Source organism: Chenopodium album, chromosome 12, assembly GCF_948465745.1.
Source record: "Chenopodium album chromosome 12, dcCheAlbu1.1, whole genome shotgun sequence".
NCBI lineage: Eukaryota > Viridiplantae > Streptophyta > Magnoliopsida > Caryophyllales > Amaranthaceae > Chenopodium > Chenopodium album.
This window is the reverse complement of record NC_137845.1, coordinates 29,013,444-29,024,316: the sequence shown is the minus strand read 5'-3', so window position 1 is coordinate 29,024,316 and position 10,873 is coordinate 29,013,444. Positions and strand designations below refer to the sequence as shown.

General features: G+C 34.7%; 1 pseudogene; it reads right to left on the bottom strand.

Annotated features, from left to right (window-relative positions):
• Window positions 1–8,431: 8,431 nt before the first annotated feature.
• LOC145573427 (small nucleolar RNA R71) lies at window positions 8,432–8,529 on the bottom strand (annotated as a pseudogene).
• Window positions 8,530–10,873: the final 2,344 nt, after the last annotated feature.

The following is a 10,873-nucleotide window of genomic DNA, read 5'->3' as shown; positions in this document are numbered from 1 at the left end:
AGTCGCCAACAAGTTTTAGGAACTTGTAAACCATCCACGAGGTGAAGGTTACACCTCATTCACGATCACAGAGATAACTAACTCCATAGTAGTCTTGAATCATTACTGGATATTCGGGGATGATGGTACGAATCCAACCTAAAAGAGATTAAACCCGCCCTAAATAGGCCTCTACTTTATTATTCTCATATTCATGTGCGCTTTTCGATCAACATACAATCAATAAATTAATCTTAAACAAGTTTTAATCTATGTTGGTTAATTATTAATGCACAATAAATCTATTATTGGCGATCACTTGAATTAAAATCATATTAGACTAAAATCAAATTTTTAATTATTTTATTAGGCTTGATTTCAAGTATAAATTCCTTTTAATCCTGCAAGACATGGTGTGATCAAGCAATAACAACAATATATCAAGCAACATAATAATATTGACACAACGAATCATCATCATCATCATAATAATAATAATCTCATCAAAGCGTAATAATATTAGCAAGATCCTAGGCATGATACTAACATAATTAATAACTTATCCTAGCATGTCACTAAACAATAAAAAAAAAACAAAGCTTTAGCCCTAACAAGATATTAGGAACAAACATGATTTTAGAAATATTAGTTAATTTCCTAAACATGATGCTAGAAATCATTAAAGACATTCTAACATGATAGTAGGAATTAATAAATTAATCTAAACATGATTCCTAAAGAAATAGCGCAATTGGATTACTCACTTTGAAGCCGCGTACCACTTTCTATTAAAACAATACACACATTAGTAAGTTCAATAAAAATATTAAATCAATCAATCAAAATAATGTTAATTGAAATATGGATTTGGGACCAAACTCTCAGAACTATCAACCTTTCACGTCGAAATCTAAGGCAATTTCGAGCTTAATTAGGTGTATTTGAGTCTCGTAAAGGACGTATGGTGTGTGTTTAGGAAAAGGTTTAGAAAATCAAGATAGAGAAAGAAAGAATAAGCTTTAGCTTAGAGAGAGATGACGATTGATGATTGTTGTTGATGATCATAGGTAATTGTTGGTGAGGAAAAACGGAGGAAAAAGACCTTATTTATAGAGAAAAAATGACCGAAAAAAAAGAGTCAGAATTTGAATCGGAATAAAACTCCTTTTCATCGCGTGGTGATAGATTTATCATGTCACGTCAGATCCATCGCGTCGCAATGAATTCATCGCGGCACGATAAAAATAGTTTTTTTGCGGATTTTGTTTTTATCATAACTTTTGGTCCAGAAGTCGGAATAAGATAAACAATATGTCGTTGGAAAGATTTTGAAGTCTACTTTCCAAACCAATTAGAATCATATTAAAATATATATTTTGTAGATTAAAAGATATGGCCAAAATAGTGGAAGGATGTCAGTTTTGGATAGAGTTTGATATTTCTTTCATATCTTTTTCGTTATAGCTCGGAATTAATATTATAATAAATTATTGGAAAGATAATTTCAAGGGCTATCCAACCATATAATATTTGGATTAAAAATATGAGGCACGAAAAATAATATCTTAATATCTTTGAACGTCTTTCAATTCGAACAGAATTAGGACTTTCAAAAAGAGAAGTTTTATTCAATTTCAAACTCTTGATGTTTATCTTTTGAAAAGGATAGATTAGAACCTTCTAGAGACTTCTAGAAGCTCATAATAAATTCTAATTGGTTTAGGAATATAATTAAGATTAATGGACCCTCCACATTGTTATTGGGTCTGCATGTAAAGCTCGGTTTGGGTCCAATTTAGTACTTTGGCCATAACTTCCTTATTATAACTCGAATTTGGGCTTATAATATATTGTTGTAAAGCTATTTTCAAGACCCATCCAACTACTCAATTATTGGACCCAGATTATGGACCAAAATAAACTAGTTTGGACATTTTTCATAAATAGGACACGAAATGAATGATTTTTGAAATACGAAATGAATTATTTTTGAATTAAAACATTTTAGGAAAGGTTAGAAAGGGAAATTTACGAGACTCTTCAATATTTCACCTAAATCAATAATCAAAGACGTGAAAGTTACTCATCACTAGGTTTGGTTTTTGGGGAGACACAGTCAGGTGTCTACACCATTAACCTGTTCAAATACACCACACACCCCTAAGTTAAACAACGATGTCACCAAATGCCCTTAATTACTAATGACGATTAACTTCGTTGTCATTAAGTCTAATTATGCCACGTGGAGTCTTCTGATTGGGTTTCCTTTTAAATGCTTAATTATTCAAAAATATAAAACATTAATATATGTGTGTGTGTGTATAAACCAACCACCATACCACCATCCTGCCCCCACCACTGTCACCCCCGCCGCCGTATTCTGCTCCCTAAACCCCGGTGCCGGTGGCACCACCCAGATCTCCCAATCGTTGTTGTCACATCTCTCCTTCCCCACAATCTTAAAACCCCCTCCTCCCCTCACAAAGCTCCTATTTCCCCTCCCGTCAGCGCCTAAACCCCTCCCCTACTCCAGTGACACCAATTCGCCCCTCCCCTGCCATCCCCACCTACTTTCCCCCCTAAACCACCACCCTATAACCTTAAAACGACCCCTAAATCGAAACTCGACCTCCCCTACGCATGGGAGGAAATGGGTTTTGGGGTGGAGGCTTGTGTTTTAGGTGGAGGGGCGACGACGTAAGGGGCCTATCACAGGGGAGATAGTAGGGTTGGCCTAGGTTTGGTGTCGACACCGGAGCGGGGTGAAGGGTTATTTTTAGGGTTTTTTTGCGGCAATTAGGGAGATTTTAGGTGGAGGTTGCTAGTTCTGAGTAGGGTAACGGCTAGGGTGGAGAGGCGGTAAGAGACGTTGGCGACGGTGGAGGCAAAGGGTATCAACGTTGGTGACGTGGGGGTAGAGTGTGTAGGCGTTGGCCGGTGTAGGGGGTGGGGACTGTGGAAGGTGGTGGCTGGGTGGTTTTTTTCTGAAAAAAAAAATTAGTTTCTTTTTAATTTTCAAAAATTAATTAAAATAATTTTTTTAAAAAAACCCATAAGAAGTTGCCACGTGGCTCACTTAGCCTTAATGACTAACGTAGTTGACTTCCGTTGGTCATTTAGACATTTGGTAACATTGTTGTTAAATTCGAGGGTAGTATGGTGTATTTGGAAAGTTTCATAGGTAGATTATGAATAAGCGGATTACGCAGGGGCATTTGGTGAAAAAACTGTAAATAATATATTTAATTAACTTTAATAGTGGTACATTACGATACGTTGCTTTAGTAATACATAGTGGAGCGCGTCGTTTATTATAGAATTTTTATTCTTAACACGCCAAATGAGACATAAGACATTACTTTTTTTTTCCTAATTTCAATCTTAATTTGGAACTATTAAGCAAACCCGAATACCTTACTCAAACAATTTCCACTGCTAAAAATATAATGACACACAAATCGAGGCATATCTTAATATGCAAAACTAGGTATTTACATTTTTTTGTCAAATCTGAGCTCAATTTGGACCCTTAAGGCCAAAATGGCCCCCATTTAACGAAATATTTTCCATCACGCAAATGGATAAAAAAAATTAATGAGTAGATAATGGGCCCCATTAACGGTGATTAAACAACAAAAAAAAATCGTTAACGGCGGGATAACGACAAAGTCACTATATGGTTTACCAATTATATATGAGAGTTACAATGTGTAACTTTTAACAAAAAAGGGACACAATGCATAAAAATCCCAAAAATCAGGGTTATAATGTAGAATTTCCCTGTAATTAATTAATGGTATTGTTTTTTTTTTTTTTTAAAAAAAATCTGGCATTTTCAAGTTCTGTTTTGGGCCCTAGGTTGGTGCACCACCCAGGTCTAGGTCATGGATTTCGCGTGTTGTGAGATAGAACCACAACTTTCACATGTTGGCGTGTTATGAGGCAGAACCACAACTTTCACATACTTTAGTAGCAAGAATCTAATTAAGTTAGTGCGCCACATGTCGCATTTTTCTCTAGGGATACATGTGACTCAATTGCATAATAAAAAAAAAATATTAGTAAAACATAGTTATTATAACATTAGATAAATATTCATATATAGTGATAGTACAAATCATCTTTAATACGTAGTAATAAAATCGAAAACTAGAGTGCTGTAATGATCACCGACAAATAAAGTTTATATAATCAAAATGCTTGTCTTGATATGTTCTTATAAGTTATAACTAATCTATCCCTTTAATTTCATTGTCTTATTTAAAACCTAAAGCCAAAAGTTGAGCTTTGGAGTACTAAATCATCAAGTACTTGTAAGAAGTAATTCCTACACATAAAAGTATTGTTGTGAGTTGTAATTATTTGTATGGAGTAAAATATAAATTCTAAATGAGGGGTAAAATTGTTATCCAATGGATAAAACCAAAAGAATAAAGTATAAAGTATTGCTTTATGTTTAAAGTCACAAACTAGTTATTGGCTCAAGCAATGCCCCGAATTATTATAAATTTGCAAGTTTGATTAAAATTAAAATTTAGAAGGTTATTGATCAACAATATTTATAAGTGAATGAAAATATAATAATAATTATTATATATAATAGTTATTTAATTTTACATTAAAAAAAATTATAAATAAGCAAATATAGGAGGAGTTTTTTATCCAAAAAATAATAAAAAATCAAGAGTAGTTGAAGATATAAATTTATGTGGAAGAGTGGGAGTGGTAATTATAGGGTAGTTATAAATGGACATAGTTTTTTTAAAAAAAAACAATTCTTCATTTTCAATTTGTAATTGTGAAAAAGAGATGTAATTTTGCAACTTAAGAGGGATACTTTTGGGATAGTAAAATTTAACATCCAAAAAGTTCTTTTCACTTTACATATACAAGTTAAGAGACGAACGAATTGTTCACATAAGTAATCTATCAAGATCAGTTTTCTGAGTTTTTTTTTTTTTTTTTTTTTTTATGGAATTATTCTTTTAAGGATGGTAGTTTTTTTATAAAAAAAGAAGACAAAAATAAGAGTGGTAGTTATGAATTATTATAGGATAGTTTAGTTTTTTTTTTTTTCATTGCACTTATTTTTGGTAAAAATGTAATTTTTAAAATGTAAAAGGGTATTTTAGGAAAACAAAATTTATCAACCAAAAGGTCCTTTCTCTTTATATAGTACTATAGATGAAGATTATAGATCACACAATATACATATGTCTTTATACATAAAATCAGAACCATTAGCCAAGCAACTTTGCCTTTTTTGTACTCTCGAGGTAATAGTGGTCATTTATTGAATTGAAGATGTATATTTACTAGATTACTATGGAATGGTGTACATTATATTGTTGCCCAATCCCCTTATAACCTCATTTCTCTCAACGTTATATTCCTACTAACCATACCCCTGTTTCTCCAACCCACTATTATCTTATTATTACTTAGTATTATACTATGAGTAAATTTAATTTTTATTTTGAAAATAAGCTACAAACTACCTACATTTTACTGCGAATTGAAAGATATTTTCTCCGACCGATGCACCAGTAGAATACTTAACAAAGATATCAACCGAGAAGATAGGCTTATATACTTATAGGATTGACTTTCTTAGCTAAGAATTGAGAAAAGATTGTAAAAGTTATATGTATTGTGATAAATATATTGCTGCGATGAATTTAGTATATCTGCTTAGGGAAAAACCTTATTTATAAATTATAAATTCGTATCCTAAATCATTTTGTTTACTTGACGGGACATATTTATCAATACACGTAATTTATATTAGTTAAACTAGTTTTGAGCCCGTGCGATGTTCGGGTTGTATATTGAATATTAAAATAAAATTTTTTTTATCTAAAATATATATGTTATTTGAATTTTCTACTCATGGATTAATAATCACTTGACAATCATACTTGTAAAATAAAATATATAATACTACCGCTCATAGAAATATGGGTGCTTTTATAAAAGAGTTTGCGCTATCTAGTATTTCTTAAAAGTCATGCAAGTAACATGTTCAGAGCAATTAGAAGAATTCAATTATTGGAGTTGCACGAATATTATGATATAAAAAAATATTGTAAATTTTTTAAGATAATAATTATAGAAAGTTATAATTTTTTACGAAAATTTGTATTTTAATTGATAATAAAGCTTGATGAGTGTCATTTATGGCACTCATCTAACCTCTTTTAGGATGGATATTAATCACTTTTATAGATCTTTTAGTTTTACTTGTTATTTCTCTAGTTTGTGTTTTCCTTAGTTGTTTTCCCATTTTCTTGCATTTCTTAGTTTATTTTGCCTTTTCTTCTTTATTTGTTTGCTTTTCTTTGATTTCAGGAGATTGGTGATGTTCAAGGAGCTCAATGGCTTTTTCTCGGGATTTGTAAGGCTCAAGATGCAAGTCGGTCTCTCCCTTTGAAGCTCAAATGTTAAGGAATGCAAAATCCAAGTTTTCTAGGCCGTGCTCTCAAGCTGTGTGGGCATTAAAAATGGTGTTGAACCCACCATGGAGGCCTTTGGAAACTGCCACCCCCAACATTCATCAAGTGGAGCGCACGGAAGCATCGATGGACGCACAAGAGGAGCTCCCCTGCTCCCAGGTGTGGGTGCGCACGAAGGCGGCGCGAGCGCGTAGAGTAGGGTGCGGCCGCGCATGTGAGTGGTGTGGACGCGCATCTCAGCTTTCCCCGTTCCGTACCCATTTCTTCGCGACGGCGCATGATGAGGAGAAGGTGCGCCTATTGGGGTTATTTTTGAACGTTCAACTAACTCCTCCTTTGTTAGTTTTACTATGTATAGAATTTTTTCCTTTTTAGAGAGAGAATAAGACTAGATTTGTTTAGATTGGATTTTTAGAGAGAGAAGCTCAAGATTTTGGGAAACTTTGTTCTTAGATTTTAGAGAGAGAAACTTGGTAATTGATGATTGCTACATTTTAATCTTCATTCCTTTTGATATTGATCAAAGTTCTGTAAGAGTTCCTTTCTCTTTAATGCAATTTTAGTGTTTGATCTTTGATTATTGTTAAATTTCTATAGATTGTTTGATTGATTTTTGATATTTGAATTGCAATGTTGATGATGAAATTGATGATTAGTTTAGTTATGCTTTTAATTTTACAATGTGTAGTGAGTAGTTCCTTTGCTAGGGATGTGGTGAAGTATGCATGAATGATAAGCTATTGTTAATTTGGGGGTCTTGATTGATTGGATAATGTAATTAAATTGGTTGATGGAATTTGTGCATGTGTTTGATTTGATGAGGAGTAGCTAACCTTGATTATCAAGCTAGATTGCATAGTAGTTTTCAATGATATGACACATTGATTCGGAAGCTATTATTATCGTTTGATCTTATTTTGCGATTTTCCTTTGAATGTCATTCGTAGAGACCACTAGCTTGACCCTAGGAAATAGCTCTTCAATTTATTTTGATTGCAAATACCGTTTTCCCTCGCATTGCTTGATTGATCAATTTCTCGACAAATTAGCATGTTTATCGTGAATACATGTGGATCCTAAATCCTTAGTACTTTGATATTGATTTCTATTGTTAGCTTTGACTGTGTTGATTTGATTGTTTAGACCCAACCAATTGCTTAAGATTTCGGAATAGCTTAACTAGAGACCTTAGCTTATACCTCATTCCCTTGGGTTCGACCCGGACTTACCCCTATACCTAGGGTTGGGTTCGGTTATAAATTTGGTTTGATCGGGGGATTCTTAGAACTCAACGACTTAGGTTTTCCTCCTGTCAAAATGGCGCCGTTGCCGGGGAATGACATGGTTATTTGCTATTGTTGATTGAGTCTATTTCATTTTATTTGAAAAAATACAAAATGATTTTCTTTCTTTTAGACTACATTTGTAGCCGTACTATTAATATTTTCCTTTGAGATTTGTATGCTTAAGTCACGAGATCGAAATTTAGTGCCATTCGATCCGGAAATTGAGAGGACCATAATAAGGATAAGGGTTGCTAATTGTTCTTTAAGCTCAAGTCCCTTAAGAGAGGAAGACCATCAAGAAGAAGAAGAAAAACGAGAAAGCATGGGTGCTAATTCGAGAGTAGCATTGAAGGAGTTGGGAACTCCGGGAGCCTATAGGTTTGAAAGCGGAATTGCTCCTCCCACGACACCGACAAATGACTTTGAGATAAGACCGGCGATGATTACTTTGAAAGAGAGGCGTCAATTTAGTGGAGCCAAGCATGAGAGTCCCCTCAACCATCTTAAGGAGTTTGAGAAGTATTGCAATACCATCAAGGTGAATGGGTTACTCAAGATTTCATTCGACTTAAACTTTTCCCTTTTTCTCTTATTGGACGTGCTCTAGAGTGGTTGGACAAAGAGGTGAAGCCAAACTCTTTGAGAACATGGGATGAAGTGACTAAGGAGTTTCTATCTCGATTCTATCCACAAAAGAAGACGGCCGAAGCAAGAGCTCTCATTCAAAGCTTCAAGCAAAAACCCAATGAAAGTCTTTATGAGGCATGGGAGAGGTACAAGGAATACCAAAGAGAGTGCCCACATCATGGGATTCCCACTTATCAAATCATCCAAATTTTCTATGGAGGTTTAAGCCCTCAAGGAAAATCTTGCTTAGATGCCGGTGCCAGAGGCCCTATCATGAACAAAACGGAGGATGAGGCGGTGGAATTAATTAAAGATGTGGTAAGGTATCACATGGATTGGCAAGAAGGTGAGAGAGAGTCGACAAGCAAGAGTGGTTCCACAGTGTATTCAATCGATCATCTCAATGTCATCAACAATTTGTCCTCACAAATTTCAAACTTGGGAAAGGAGATGACCTCGATCAAAGCAAAGCTTGAGAGTGCTTCATCACAAGCACCAGTTCTTCCCTCCTACAATAAGGGGAGAGGTACATCTTCTAACTCAACTCCTCCTTCTACTTCAAACAATATGCCAAATGGATGTTTGTTTTTGATGTATGTGGATCATATAACCATGATGCTTCTAATTTTCCACATGCTTTTGATAATTGTGATGATGTTGATAACAATGAATGTGAACAAGTGAACTTTGTTTCAAACAATAACAATGGGCAAAGATTTGATGGACAAAGGAATTTTGGGAATAGAAATTCTCACCAACAAGGGTACTTTAATAATTATAACCAAAATGGTGGTTATAGAAACCAAGGAAATCAAAATTTCCGAGGAAATTATAACATCAAGGCTATAATAGTCAAAGTCAAGGTCAAGGGTATGGAAATCAAAGCCAAAACCAAGGCTATGGTAATCATCACCAAAACAATGGCCAAAATCAAAATCAGGGTAGTTGGAGCAACCAAAATCGAGGTAATTTTCAAAACAACAATCAAAGGGGTCCCCTACTCGGATTTGCTCCAAGAACTCAAGGTAATGGTGACAATTCCTATGCTCAACCTTTATCTTCTAGGACTACTTTGGAAGAAATCATTGAGAACCAAACCAAGATTTTGAACACTTACATGTCGATGAGTGACAAGAAGTTTAATGAGACGATGACACACAACAAAAGGCTTGAAACACAAATCACCAAATTATCAAACACCTTGAAGGAGAGTGCTAGCCCTACTTCTTTACCCTCTCAAGGAGTTGATCCTAAGAAACCGGTGTATTCTATCACCACTAGGAGTGGTAAAGTTCTTGAAGAGAGTGTTTCTAGGAAGAGTAAGGAGTGTGAGAAGGTGAGTGATTTATGTGATAAGAAAGAGCTTGAAGTGTCAAGGAAGGTGAGTCAAGATGCCAAAGAGGAAGAGAAAATTGATGAAAAATTGCATGAGGATTTGATCAAACCCAAACTTTCATATCCCCAAAAGTTTTTGAGAAACAAGATTGATGAGCAATTTGGGAGATTTCTTGATATGCTTAAGGAAGTTCATCTTTCTTTCCCTTTTACCGGAGCTATGACACAAATGCCAAGATATTCTAAGTTCCTTAAGGAAATTTTGAAAGGCAAGAGAGAGTGTAATGAAGTTGACTCGGTAAAAGTTGGGGAGTGTTGTAGTGCTTTTATTCATAATGACTTACCCGAAAAGAGGAAATATTTGGGTAATTTTTCAATCCCTTGCAAGATTAATGGAAAAATGTATCAAAATGCTCTTTGTGATCTTGGTGCTAGTGTTAGCATAATGCCTTATTCCGTTTTTAAGAAGCTTAAGCTAGGTAAGCTTCTCCCAACCAACATGACCTTACAATTGGCCAATCGTTCTATTAAGTTTCCTAAGGGAAGAGGTGAGGATGTCCCCCTCAAGATTGGCGAGTTTACAATTCCCGTTAACTTCATTATGCTTGAAATTGCGGAAGATGACAATATACCAATTATCTTAGGGAGACCATTCTGAGCTTCTTTGGGTGTTTTGTTTGATGTGAAAGGTGGCCTTATTACATTGTGTGTTGGTAACAATAAGACAAGTTTTGAGCTAAATTCAATGCATGAGTCTTTGTCTTTTGTGAAAGGAATTATGCGTATCAATTCACCTCGTTCCAATGATAATGTATGCATGTTTGTGTCTTCTACTAACGATGTTCTTGAAACTTGTGATGATGTTCCTTTAAGTGTTGAATGTAAGACGGTTAGTGAAGATAACATAGAGCCCTCAAAGCTTATGGATGAGGATGTGATTGATATACCATCATGGTTTGAGCTCTATCCGAGAGAGATTGAAGATGACTCCAAATGTGTTGATGGTGCGAAACCGTCCACTATAAGGATTAAGAAGACAAAGAAGAAAAAGAGAGCTTTCATGAAGAAGAAAATGAAATTGAAACAAAGCAAGCTTGAGTCAAAATTTTCAAAACAAGAGAATGCATCCAACAAGGAAGTTGAGTTGCCAAAGAATGGCATGAAGTTTGATCCCTCTACCGCTTTGGACAAAGT